Here is a 15,162-nt window from a genome sequence, read left to right as displayed (position 1 = left end):
AGAGATGCTCCCACCATGTGTTTTTCCATGGAAGAATTTCTGGCTTCAAACTCTGTTCAGGACTATCATTTGTGTTTGAGGAGGGAAGTAAGCTTCTATAATCAATATGAACGTTTTGAAAATTGATGTTCATGAGAGGTAGTGGGGCAGCTGGACCTTCTATGAGTTACGTGAGCACAGAAGTTGGGAGAGTGACCATTTTTCTAAAACACTGAGGTGTGGCTGGAATATACATATCAAAAGGTCAGCAGGAAAGAGTTTAGTGATATTTATCAAAGGTCATCTTGCTGCTTTCTAAAAATATTTGTTATAGATCAAACTCTGAATGAATATATCATAATCTCAATTTGTTTACAACCTGGTGGTCTCTCACTAGAGAGTAAAGGGCACAGAGAGTGCAGTGGCCCTTCTTTAAACAGGAAGGGACTTAATGAGTTAGCAATATCTTAACTTCATTGTAACATTCTGACCATAATCCATACTCAGTCTTATTATTTTTGGCAAGTCTACAAATACTGATGTGATGCAGCTAAAGTTACAGGCTTTTGATTAAGATTCAACTCAGTTTAAATGTCGATTCTTATATCTCTCTCAATCTACTTTTGGAATGTTAGAATATCACTAAACTTCACAAATTCTCAGTTGCCTTAATAGTAAAATAATAATAAGAAGAATACCTACGTATACAGAGGTGCAAATAGAATCACACAGGTACTTACATGTAAAGCTCCCATCATGCATTGCAGAAACTCTGTATCAAAAGTGTTATGTATGTTAAGGTCAGTAGTCATAAAGCCCGCATGGGCTGGACTTGTAAAGTTGCAAAGAACAGAATGCGAATGATAGGGAATCATTGTTAGCAGGCAACGAGTATTTTCAAATGTCTCAAATGGAAGGAGATCCTCATGGTTTCACAAAATACATATACGATGGTGTGAGAGGGAAGGGAAGAAAAAAAGAGAGAGAGAGAGATAAGTGTCACAGTTGAATGGGTAGAGAGGTGATGGGAGGGGAAGGGAGGGGAGGGGGGAATAGGGAGGGCAGCAGAATACAACTGACACTAGGATTGCTGTATGTATACACATAGATGTATAACCAATGTGATCCTGCAAGCTGTACACGTGGAAAAATGAGAATTCATACCCTATTGGAATCAAATGTACGATATGTCAAGATCATTGTATTGTCTTGAGCAACTAATTAAAAAAAACAGAAAAAAAAAGATTTGTGTGCATGAAAAAAAGTTTTAAAATATGGGGTCAATGTACTGAAAAATAAAAGATTTTAAAGTTGGAGCTTTCTGCTGAATGTTTTCTCTGATATAAGGAGGCTGATTCATAGTGGGGTTGGGAGGGAGAGTAAGGGAGGATTAGACAAACTTTAGATAGGGCAAAGAGGTGGCAGGGGAAGGGAGGGGGCATGGGGGTAAGAAAGACGGTGGAATGAGATGGACATCATCACCCTAAGTACATGTATGAAGACATGAATGGTGTGAATATACTTTGTATACAACCAGAGATATGAAAAATTTTGCTCTATATGTGTAATATGAACTATAATGTATTCTGTTGTCATATATAAAAAATTAGAATAAAAGAATTTAAAAAAGAAAAAAGAAAGCAGGAGCTTTCCACCAAAACAGATTTGAAGGCTAAAGAAACCCCCCAAAATATGAATATTTGACCATTTATATGTGTGATTAATTATAGGTTTATAGTAAGGAGAAAATAAACACTCTTTCAACTCAAGAGAAAATACAGACTTCAAAGAAATTAAACAGAAGGTGAACTCACATGGAATGCCCAAAGCCTTCAACTCTATGGGCGGATCATGGACAGAGTGTAAACAGAAGGCACATAAAATCTCAGTGGAATTGGTGGACTAGTAAGAAAAGCACCTTGAGGATAAGGTTTTCAAATAGATGTCCTCACCCACCTGTAAAGACCTTCATGTTGGCACCCACCTTTCTCAAACCACAGAAGGACCCTAAGTCCATCCTTGTAATGACAGTATAGATAGAACTTTTTAGGTAAACATTCAGAATTTACTTGTGTTTCATGTATCACCTCAATTTTCACAATAGTGTGTAGAGGATGTAGAGTCAATAGTATCTTCATTTTCAGATAAAGAAAATCTGGTTCAGGGAAGTTAGATTATAGCAGTGATTTGTAGCTTGTAGATGTAGGGTTGATGTGCACCTCTGCCCAGAGACCAGCCCTGCACTGAGGCTGTGCTCTCTCCTACCAGAACTGTCTCCATGGTCCCCGTTATCTCACCGCCTCCACCATGCATACATCTCAGGAGACTGCTGCAAAATCCCAAACACTGAGCTTGAACCAATGGAGACAATGAGTAATTGTAAATTGCAACTCACTTCTAGTTTAATTTAGGCCATCGGTCATGGTAACTAAAATGTATGGGACAAAAGCTTTCCAATTAATACTTCTATAAACATACATACATTACTCAGGCTCTGGTGTCACACAATCTAAATTAAATTAACAACTGTCCAACTTCATAAACTTGTTGAGAAATCAGGGACTATAGATACAGTGTCCAGAATCCAGACAAGTTTCTGGCACATGAGGTATACAGAAGGAATTTATGCCTTCACCAAGACAGGAAAACAGAAACTGATTGACTTAAAAATTCCAGAACTGTCATGTATAATCTAATAAATTTTTAAAATCTCAGCTCACACAGATATCAAATTCATAAATCATGAACATGATCCATGTAGACTCCTCATTCAACATTCTGGAGCTGTAGAGATAAGTAATACACTCAATTATATTGTTAAGCTCATTTTTAGTTATGAGAAATTTGAAGTACATAGTGTGGCTACAGTAATAAAATAATGCACATGGTACATAAACATTCCGATCTCACTGCAGTCTCTACTATGTTCAGTGCCCCATTTTTATTTCTCTTTGTTATAGGGCACCTCCTAATTCCCCAGCAACATTGATGGAGAATAGAACAGAAATAACAGAGTTCATCCTCCTAGGACTCACCAGTGCCCCAGAACTACAGGTGGCCCTCTTTATCATGATCACCCTCATCTACCTCATCTATGTGGTTGGGAACCTGGGGATGATCATACTGATCCTCTTGGACTCCCGTCTCCACACTCCCATGTACTTTTTCCTGGGTAACCTGTTTCTGGTGGACTTTTGCTACTCTTCAGCTGTCACTCCCACAGTCATGGCTGGGCTCCTTCTAGGAAACTACAAAATTTCCTACAATGCCTGTGTTGCTCAGGCCTTCTTGTTTGGAGGATTTGCCAGTGTGGAAAATTTATTCTTGGCCGCGATGGCCTATGATCGCTATGCTGCAGTGTGTAAGCCCTTGCACTACACCACCACCATGACAACACGTGTGTGTGCGTGTCTGGCTGCAGGCTGCTACCTGGGAGGTTTCCTGAATGTCTCCATCCATGTTGGGGAATCGTTCAGTCTCTCCTTCTGTCAGTCCAATGTGGTGCATCACTTTTTCTGTGATGTTCCAGCAGTCATGGCTCTGTCTTGCTCTGATAGACACGTCAGTGAGCTGATTCTTGTTTATGCAGCCAGCTTTAATGTCCTGTTTGCCCTTCTAGTCGCCTTGGTGTCCTACCTATTCATATTCATCACCATCCTGAAGATGAGCTCAGTTGTAGGATATCAGAAAGCTTTGTCCACCTGTGCCTCCCACTTCCCTGCAGTCTCCATCTTCTATGGGACTGTTATCTTCATGTATCTATGACCTAGCTCCAGTCACTCCATGGACACAGACAAAATTGCCTCTGTCTTTTATGCTAAGGTCATCCCCATGCTGAACCCAGTGGTCTACAGCCTCAGGAACAAGGAAGTGAAAAGCGCATTCAAAAGAGTTACTGGAAGCACTATTTCTTGAAGACAATGTGCTTTTTGCAATATGTTCTTTGCTCGTTGTCAAAAATTGGCTCTGTGTATGCATGACTTAATTTCAGAGTTCTCTGTTCTGGTCCATTGGTCTATGTGTTATGCCAGGAACACGATATTTTGGTAACTATCACCAAATTTAAAGATGTAACGTGGAGCCCGCGGGGACTGCTTCTTGGAGCCTACTCTTATCGGAGCTTACACCGAGCATGGAGCGGCCGAGTTCCGGCTCCCGGAACTGCCCTGGCCCCGGGCTAGGAGCCCACGGAAACTGCTTCTCGGTCCGGGTCCTGCTGAGGGCCGGTCAGGACTCACCCGTTGCTTTGGTTGTCCGGCAAGGGGAACGAAATGCTGCCATTCGCATAGGATACCAACATGGCAGAGATCTGATGTCATCAGAAAGCGGCGGAGGAGAGAACTTCATCAATACCAGCGGCGACAGAAACAGTTGGTCTCCTGGTAGGGGGGGTGAGGCACAGACACCCGAGTCTCCTCAATTTGTCGTCGAGCCAGAGGGGAGGAGCCGGGCCGCCGCCAGCGCCCGGAGCAGGCCCAGCGGCTCGCAGGCGTGGTGACCGCGTGACTCCAATTGGAGAGGGGGCGGAGCGGAGCCGTCACCCGCACCCGCAAGGTGGGCAGACCCGCGACCCAGTGGTACATGGGCGTGGTAGGAGGGGCAGGGCAGAGCCGCCGCCCGCGCTTGCAAGGTAAATAGACCTGTCACAGACTGGCGGGTCAGGCCCAGTGGCCTGCCAGTGTGGTACACACGTCACCCCAACTGGAGTAGGGGCAGAGCAGATCCTTCTCCCACGCCCGGATCAGGCCCTGCCGGTGTGGTGGCCACGTGACCCCAATTGGAGTGGGGGCGGAGTGGAACCACCACCCGTGCCCGCAGGGTGAGCAGACCTGTGACCAATCTGCAGATCAGGCCCAGGGGTCCGCAGGCGTGGTAGGAGGGGCAGGGCAGATCCGCCGCCCGCGCCTCCAAGGTAGGCAGACTGCGACAGACTGGCGGATCAGGCCCAGGAGCCTGCCAGCGTGGTACACACACCACCCTAATTGGAGTAGGGGCAGAGCAGAGTCACCGCCCGTGCCAGGAACAGGCCCAGCGACCTGCAGGCGGGGTAGTCACGACACCCCAATTGGAGTAGGGGCAGAGCAGAGCTGCCACCCGTGCCCGAAAGGTGGGCAGATCTGCGACCGACCAGCGGGACAGGCCCAGTGGCCTGCCGGTACGACAGACAAGTCACACCATTTGGAGTAGGGGCAGAGTAGAGCCGCCGCCCGCGCCTGCAGGGTAGGCAAACCTGCAACTGACCAGCAGATCAGGCCCGGTGGCCTGCCGGCGTGGTACACTCGTCACCCCAATTGTAGTAGGGGCAGAACAGAGCCGCCGCCAGCGCCCAGAACAGGCCCAGTGACCTACCGGAGTGGTAGCCACGACACCCCAATTGGAATAAGGAGAGAGCAGAGCCGCCGCCCGCGCCTGCAGGAAAGATACGCAAGCAGTATGAAAAGACAAGGAAAGAAAGGACCACAAGCAATGCAGGTCAACGCAATTTTAGAAGAGGTAACAGCTGCAGCAGATGGAATGTCAGATAAAGAATTCAGGATATACATGCTTCAGATGATCTGGAGTATCAAGGAAGACATTAGACAGCAAAATCAGACAATGAAAGATCACTTCGACAATGAATTACGCAAACAAATCCAGGAAGAAAAGGATCAACTATACAGGGAGATAGAGGTTATAAAAAACAAACAAACAGAAATCCTAGAAATGCAGGAAGCAATAAACCAACTTAAAAACTCAATGGAGAATACTACCAGCAGAGTAGAACACTTAGAAGATAGAACATCAGACAATGAAGACAAAGTATATCAACTGGAAAAGAACATAGACAGCTCAGCAAGACTGTTAAGAAACCATGAGCAGAACATCCAAGAAATATGGGATAACATTAAGAGACCAAACTTAAGAGTCATTGGGATACAGGAAGGTACAGAGCTCCAAACCAAAGGAATGAGCAGTCTATTCAATGAAATAATATGAGAAAACTTCCCAGACTTGAAGAATGAGACAGAATCCCAAATCCTAGAAGCCTACAGGATGCCGAATGTGCAAAATCATAAGAGATCCACACCTAGACACATTATAATGAAGATGCCCAACATACAGAATAAGGAGAGAATTTTAAAAGCTACAAGAGAAAGGAAGCAGATTACATTTAGGGGTAAGCCAATCAGGATAACAGCTGATCTTTCAACACAGACTCTGAAAGCTAGAAGATCCTAGAATAACATATTTCAAACACTGAAAGAAAATGGGTTCCAACCAAGAATTGTGTATCCAGCGAAATTAAGCTTCAGGATGGAAGATGAAATTAAAACCTTCCACGATAAACAAAAGTTAAAAGAATTTGCAGCTAGAAAACCATCTCTTCAAAACATCCTCGGCAAAACATTACAGGAAGAGGAAATGGAAAATAACAATGAAAACCAACAGTGGGAGGTAGGACAGTAAAGGGGGGAAAATAATCAAAGAGGAAAACAAACCATGTTTAGTAACATAAATAAACAAATATGGCTGGAAGAACAACCCATATCTCAATAATAACCCTAAATGTTAATGGCTTAAACTCACCAATTAAGAGACACAGGCTAGTAGAATGGATCACAAAACAAGACCCAACAATATGCTGCCTACAGGAGACGCATTTGATAGGAAAAGACATACATAGGCTGAAGGTGAAAGGTTGGGAAAAATCATATCACTCATATGGACTTCGGAAACAAGCAGGAGTGTTCATACTCATATCAAATAAAATAGATTTCAAGCCAAAGTTAATCAAAAGGGATAAAGAGGGACACTACATACTGCTTAAGGGAACCATACACCAACAAGACATAACAATCATAAATATTTATGCCCCAAACAATGGTGCAGCTATGTTCGTCAAACAAACTCTTCTCAAGTTCAAGAGTCTAATAGACCACCATACCATAATCATGGGAGACTTCAACACACCTCTCTTGCCACTGGACAGATCTTCCAAACAAAAGTTGAGTAAGGAAACTATAGAACTCAATAACACAATTAATAACCTAGACTTAATTGACATATATAGAGTATACCACCCAACATCGAGCAGTTATACTTTTTTCTCAGCAGCACATGGATCCTTCTCAAAAATAGATCATATATTATGTCACAGGGCAACTCTTAGACAATATAAAGGAGTAGAGATAATACCATGCATCTTATCTGATCATAATGGAATGAAACTTAAAATCAACTATAAAAGAAGGAAGGAAAAAGCATACATCACTTGGAGAATGAACAATAGGTTACTGAATGATCAATGGGTTATAGAAGACATCAAGGAGGAAATTAAAAAATTCTTAGAGATAAATGAAAACACAGACACAACATATCGGAATCTATGGGACACATTGAAAGCAGTTCTAAGAGGAAAATTCATTGCTTGGAGTTCATTCCTTAAAAAAAGAAAAAAACAACAAATAAATGATCTCATACTTCATCTCAAAATCCTAGAAAAAGAAGAGCAAAACAACAGCAAAAGAAGTAGAAGGCAAGAAATAATTAAAATCAGAGCTGAAATTAATGAAATCAAAACAAAAGAAACAATTGAAAAAATTGACAAAACTAAAAGTTGGTTCTTTGAAAAAATAAACAAAATCGACAGACCCTTAGCAATGCTAGCAAAGAGAAGAAGAGAGAGAACTCAAATTACTAGCATACGGGATGAAAAAGGCAATATCACAACAGACACTTCAGAAATACAGAAGATAATCAAAAACTATTTTGAATCCTTATACTCCAAAAAATTAGAAGATAGTGAAGGCATAGATAAATTTCTTAAGTCATATGATCTGCCCAGATTGAGTCAGGAGGATATAGACAACCTAAACAGACCAATATCAATTGAGGAAATAGAAGAAACCATAAAAAGACTACCAACTAAGAAAAGCCCAGGACCGGATGGGTATACAGCAGAATTTTACAAAACCTTTAAAGAAGAACTAATACCAATACTTTTCAAGCTACTTCAGGAAATAGAAAAAGAGGGAGAACTTCCAAATTCATTCTATGAGGCCAACATCACCCTGATACCTAAACTAGACAAAGACACTTCCAAGAAAGAAAACTACAGACCAATATCTCTAATGAACCTAGATGCAAAAATCCTCAATAAAATTCTGGCGAATCGGATACAAAAACATATCAAAAAAATTGTGCACCATGATCAAGTAGGATTCATCCCTGGGATGCAAGGCTGGTTCAATATACGGAAATCAATAAATGTTATTCACCACATCAATAGACTTAAAAATAAGAACCATATGATCATCTCGATAGATGCGGAAAAAGCATTCGACAAAGTACAGCATCCCTTTATGTTCAAAACTCTAGAAAAACTAGGGATAACAGGAACCTACCTCAATATTGTAAAAGCAATCTATGCTAAGCCTCAGGCTAGCATCATTCTGAATGGAGAAAAACTGAAGGCATTCCCTCTAAAATCTGGAACAAGACAGGGATGCCCTCTCTCTCCACTTCTGTTCAACATAGTTCTTGAAACACTGGCCAGAGCAATTAGACAGATGAAAGAAATTAAAGGCATAAAAATAGGAAAAGAAGAACTTAAATTATCACTATTTGCAGATGATATGATTCTATACCTAGCAGACCCAAAAGGCTCTACAAAGAAACTATTAGAGCTAATAAATGAATTCAGCAAAGTGGCAGGATATAAAATCAACACGCATAAATCAAAGGCATTCCTGTATATCAGCGACAAATCCTCTGAAATGGAAATGAGGACAACCACTCCATTCACAATATCTTCAAAAAAAAATAAAATACTTGGGAATCAACCTAACAAAAGAGGTAAAAGACTTATACAATGAAAACTACAGAACCCTAAAGAGAGAAATAGAAGAAGATCTTAGAAGATGGAAAAATATACCCTGTTCATGGATAGGCAGAACTAACATCATCAAAATGGCGATATTACCAAAAGTTCTCTATAGGTTTAATGCAATGCCAATCAAAATCCCAACGGCATTTCTTGTAGAAATAGAGAAAGCAATCATGAAATTCATATGGAAAAATAAAAGACCCAGAATAGCAAAAACAATGCTAATCAGGAAGTGTGAATCAGGCGGTATAGCGATACCAGACTTCAAACTATACTACAGAGCAATAGTAACAAAAACAGCATGGTACTGGTACCAAAACAGGCGGGTGGACCAATGGTACAGAATAGAGGACACAGAAACCAATCCACAAAACTACAACTATCTTATATTTGATAAAGGGGCTAAAAGCATGCAATGGAGGAAGGATAGCATCTTCAACAAATGGTGCTGGCAAAACTGGAAATCCATATGCAACAAAATGAAACTGAATCCCTTTCTCTCGCCATGCACAAAAGTGAATTCAAAATGGATCAAGGAGCTTGATATCAAATCAGAGACACGCCGTCTGATAGAAGAAAAAGTTGGCTACGATCTACATTCGGTGGGGTCGTGCTCCAAATTCCTCAATAGGACACCCATAGCACAAAAGTTAATAACTAGAATCAACAAATGGGACTTACTCAAACTAAAAAGTTTTTTCTCATCAAAAGAAACAATAAGAGAGGTAAATAGGGAGCCTACACCCTGGGAACAAATCTTTACTCCTCACACTTCAGATAGAGCCCTAATATCCAGAGTATACAAATAACTCAAAAAATTAGACAATAAGAGAACAAACAACCCAATCAACAAATGGGCCAAGGACCTGAACAGACACTTCTCAGAGGAGGACATACAGTCAATCAACAAGTACATGAAAAAATGCTCACCATCTCTAGCTGTCAGAGAAATGCAAATCAAAACCACCCTAAGATACCATCTCACTCCAGTAAGATTGGCAGCCATTATGAAGTCAAACAACAACAAGTGCTGGCGAGGATGTGGGGAAAAGGGTACACTTGTACATTGCTGGTGGGACTGCAGATTGGTGCAGCCAATTTGGAAAGCAGTATGGAGATTTCTTGGAAAGCTGGGAATGGAGCCACCATTTGACCCAGCTATTCCCCTTCTTGGTCTATTCCCTAAAGACCTAAAAAGAGCATGCTACAGGGACACTGCTACATCGATGTTCATAGCAGCACAATTCACAATACCAAGACTGTGGAACCAACCTAGATGCCCTTCAATAGACGAATGGATAAAAAAAAATGTGGCATTTATACACAATGGAGTATTACTCTGCATTAAAAAATGACAAAATCATAGAATTTGCAGGGAAACGGATGGCATTAGAGCAGATTATGCTAAGTGAAGCTAGCCAATCCCTAAAAAACAAATGCCAAATGTCTTCTTTGATATAAGGAGAGTAACTAAGATCAGAGTAGGGACGAAGAGCAGGAGAAGAAGATTAACATTTAACAGGGATGAGAGGTGGGAGGGAAAGGGAGAGAGAAGGGAAATTGCATGGGAATGGAAGGAGACCCTCAGGGTTATACAGTGGAGGGGGTAGAGAGAGAGGAGGGGAGGGGAGGGAGAGGTGGGGAGGGTGGAGGGTGGAGGATGGGAAAGGCAGCGGAGCACAACAGACACTAGTATGGCAATATGTAAATCAATGGATGTGTAACTGATGTGATTCTGCAATCTGTGTATGGGGTGAAGGTGGGAGTTCATAACCCACTTGAATCAAAGTGTGGAATATGATATGTCAAGAAATTTGTAATGTTTTGAACAACCAACAATAAAAAATTAAAAAAAAAAGATGTAACGTATATTCTGAAGTCAGATATTGTGATTTCTCTAGCTTTTGTTTTTTTTCTTTCCCTCCTCTACATCTCAGGGTTTTTTTTTTTTTAACTTTTCTCTGTCTTTCGTGGTCCCATCATGTTGGTAGTTTTGAAGTATAATAATTTATGCATATTAATTATGCAAACTAATGGTTTCACTATAACGTTTCCATAAATTCATATTTCATGCTTTGATCTTACTCGTACTCCTCTCTGACAGTCTCCTTACTCACCAGTTCTCTGTCCCTTCCCTAGTAGTTCCTCTATTGCTTTCAGACCATCCTCTTTTTTCCCCTTAGCTTCCACATTAAGAGAGAACAAGTAATAGTCTTTTTCTGTGTATGACTTATTTTGCTAACATGATGAGCACCTATCCTGATTCCATACTTCTCTTGACATACCTGCATGTGGTGACCTCCCTTCGGATATATACACAGGAATTGCATAGCTGTATCCTATGGTAGATCTATTTTTAATTTTATGAGAAAGAATTCTACAGTTTTCTCTAGTTTTTGTGCTGATTTATATTCTCACCAAAAATGTGTGAAAAAATTCTTTTTTTTTTTTCGTGGTGCTGGTGATTGAACCCAGGGCCTTGTGCCTGCAAGACAAGCACTCTACCAACTGAGCCATATCCCCAGCCCAAGAAATTGTTTTTTTCTATGTTCTTGCTAGCATGTGTTGCTGTCATTATTATTATTTTATTATTTATTTGATCTACTTAGATACACATGACTATAGAGTGTTTTTTGATGTATTATACATACATCAAGTATAACCTATTCTAATTAGGTCCCCTTTATTGTCGTTATAGATGAAGTTTAGTGTCATTGGTGGTGTATTCATATATGAAATATAGGAAAGTTATGTCTGATTCATTTGACTGTCTTTCCTATAAACATTCTGACTAGGTTGACATGGAATCACAATGTAGTCTGGATTTCATTTCACTGATGGTTAAAACTTTTGAGCATTTTCTCACATATTTATTGATAATTTGTACTTTTTTTCAGAGGTGTCTGTTTAGATCATTTTTAGATCATTTATTCTTTTTTTGATTGGAATACTCAATCTTTTATTGATATCTTTTAAAAATATTTTATTAGAGCATTATTGTTATACATGCATGAAATATAATTTGCTCCATTTCAGTATCCAGTGCTTTCTCTTTTCCTCAATTTTCTTTCTCAATTTTCCCCTTCCCCTTCCTCAATTCTACTGGTCTTACTTCTATATATTTATATATATATTTTTTTTTAAAAAAAATTAGTCCAATTTAGACATACAAAAAGGTGAAACCCTTTGTGATATATTCGTATATGCACACAGGATTGCTTGGCCACTTTCATTACACTGTTCCTCCCTTTTCCCATCCCTCATCCCTCCAAATATTTCCCCTTCCTCTGCTCCACTGTTGTTTCTTCTATTTTCATGGATTCCCTTCCCCCTTTCCTCATTATTTCGGTCTAGTTCCTGCATATGACAGGAAAAATTTGATACTTGACTTTCTTTCTTTTTTCAGTCTTAGTTCCCTTTTTTTATGGATTTACATTTACAAAAAATAATCTTAAGTAAATCTATTAGCTACATTTATGTGTGAATTATAAAACTCTAAATCTAACAACAAATCTTATATTCATGTTTCTTGAAATAAATATCAGACATTTTCATTAAAAATATGACACAATCTCAATTCAGTTCAGGAGAATGGAATATACTATGAACTCCAGAACTAGTCGGTCCTGTACTTCTTCTTATTAGAGGATTGTAGTTACATACAATACTGGGGTTCATCTTTTTTTTAATGTTCTTTATTTGTAGATGGACACAATACCTTTATTTATTTATTTATTTATTTATTTATTTATTTATATGTGGTGTTGAGGATTGAACCCAGTGCCTCATACCCACTAGGTGAGTGCTCTAATCCTGAGCCACAACCCCATTTTGACATAATCATACCAACATGCAGTATGATTTGCTTCAATTCAGTCCCCAGTATTTCTCTTTCTCTCTCCCCCCCCATTCATTTTCCTCTACTTTACTGGTCTTCCATATAGTTATTGTTTTTAAAATTAGTGTTTTATAAATATACATTCACTGTGAAATTCACTGTGGTATATTCATATACACACATAGGATAGATTGATTAATTTCATCCCACTGTCTCTCCTTCCTCTTCCACAACCCCCTCCTTCTCATCCACTGATTTCTATTTTCATGGGATTCGTCCCTCCATTATTTTATCCTTATTTTGTTCTGGCTTCTACATATGAGAAAACATTTGACCCCTGACTTCTAGGTCTGGCTTATTTCATGTAACATAATATTTGGCAATTGTGTACATTTGTCAGCAAATTTCATTATTCTCCATGGCTGAGAAAAACTCCAATGTGTGTATATATATGCCACAATTTCCTTATCCACTCCTCTGTTGACCAGTACATGGTTGATGCCATTACTTGGCTACTGCAAAGTGTGCTTCTATAAACACCGGTGTGTTTGAATCACTATAGTATGCTGATTTTAGTTCTTTTAGATATACACCAAAGTGGGGGTTAGCTGTGTCATATGGTGGTTCCATTCCTAGTTTTTTGAGGAATCTTCATAATGCTTCCCAACGTGGTTGTAATCACACCAAAAAATGCTTGAGTGTACCTTTTTCTCCACATCCTCAACAGCATTTATTGTTATTTGAATTCCTGACTGCCTTTCTAAATGGAGTGACATGAAACGTCAAGGTAGTTTTGATTTACACATCCATGATTGTCAGAGATGTTGAACATTTTTTTTTCATATTTGTTAGGTATTTGTATTTTTGGAAAAAATACCTGTTTGGTTCTTCTATCCATTTATTAATTAGGTTATTTTTTGGTGTTAATTGTAGATAACATTCTTGAATTCTTTATGTGTGTTGGATATTAATCCACTGCCTATCATATAGGCAACTGGCAAAGATTTGGTCTCTTTCTGTAGGTTATCTCTTCACTCTGTGGATTGTTTCCTTTGCTATGCAGAAGCTTTTTAATCTGGTGTAATCTCCTTTGTCAGTTCTTGCTTTTATTTCCAAACTGTTAGAGTCCTGTCCAGGAAATAATGGCCTATGTCAATATCTTGAGATCTTTCCCCTGTGTTTTTCTCGTCATAATTTCAGATCTTACATTAAGATTTTTGATCTATTTTGAACTGATTTTTTTTTTTTTGTTGTTCAGGATGAGACCTAGGGATCTGTCATGACACACGACTAAACCGGTCAGGGACACTCCAAGTGATTTTTGGTATGACTAAATAAAGATACAGACACAGAAAGCACCTTTTCTTTAGGTTCAGTGGCTGCTCCTCAGCCACAGCTCCCACAAGGGGGGGCCAGGCAGGCAAGAAAGAGGAGGAGCACGCCTCAAACCTGGGTTTCATTGGGGAGAAGCCATTCAAATGAGCAAGGGGTAGGGTTACAACAAACAAGTGGGTGTGATCCAACTCCATCCGGTGATGCCCACTCCTAGAGCTGGACCTCTCTTATCCCAGTGGAGGTAAGGTCCAATTGCAGTGCAATGGGTACAATACCAGTTCAGTACCTCTTGACTCAGGACTTAAAGCTGTGTACATAGCTCCTGTCCAGAGCAGCTCCTGACAGGGGTCTAGTTTCAAAATTGTGCTAGTGAATATAAAATTTTCCCAGCACTGTTTTCTTTGAAGAGGATGCCTTTAATCCAATGTATGTTTTTGGCACCTCAGTTGAGAAGCAAATGGCTGTAGATGCATGGGTTTATGTCTGTGCCCTATTTTCTAGTTCATTGATCTACATGTCAGTTTCCATGCCAATATTAAGTTATTTTGTTAATGTGCCTCTATAGTATATTTGAAGCCAGGTATTAAGATGCCTCCAGCATTGCTCTGTCTGTGTGAGATTTCTGTGGTCATTTGGCAATTTTGGTGCTTTGGCATCTTTTGAAGAACGTCATTGGTATTTTGATGGTAATTTCACTGACTTTATTGATCCCTATGGACAATATGACCATATTAGCAATACTAATTCTACCAATTCATGAACACAGGAGGTCTTTTCATCTTCTAGTGTCATCTTTAATATTGTTTTGGAGTTTTTTTAATAATTTTTATTGTAGTGGTCTCTCACATCCTTGGTTAGTTTTATTCCTAAGTATTGCTTTTCGGGACAATTGTAAATTGGATTGTTTTCCTTATTTATTTCTCAGTCAATTAATTGTTGGTATATGAACCAGCTTCAAAAATTTGTATGTTGATATTACCCTGTAACTTTGCTGAACTTGTTTATTATCTTTGAGAGTCTTTTGGAAGTGACATAGAGTACTCTAAACACAGAATTATATTATCTGCAAACAGGGATAATTTAACTTCCTTCTTTAGTATTAATATCCCTTTTATTTCTTTCTCAAGCATGACTGCTCTGTGTA

The 15,162-nt window shown here is 39.7% G+C and overlaps 1 pseudogene; it reads left to right on the top strand.

Annotated features, from left to right (window-relative positions):
* Positions 1 to 2,967: 2,967 nt before the first annotated feature.
* Positions 2,968 to 3,894, top strand: LOC114099815 (olfactory receptor 5B2-like; annotated as a pseudogene).
* The last annotated feature ends 11,268 nt before the right edge of the window (positions 3,895 to 15,162 follow it).

Source organism: Marmota flaviventris, chromosome 9, assembly GCF_047511675.1.
Source record: "Marmota flaviventris isolate mMarFla1 chromosome 9, mMarFla1.hap1, whole genome shotgun sequence".
Taxonomy (NCBI): Eukaryota; Metazoa; Chordata; class Mammalia; order Rodentia; family Sciuridae; genus Marmota; species Marmota flaviventris.
This window is presented reverse-complemented; position numbering and strand designations above follow the sequence as displayed.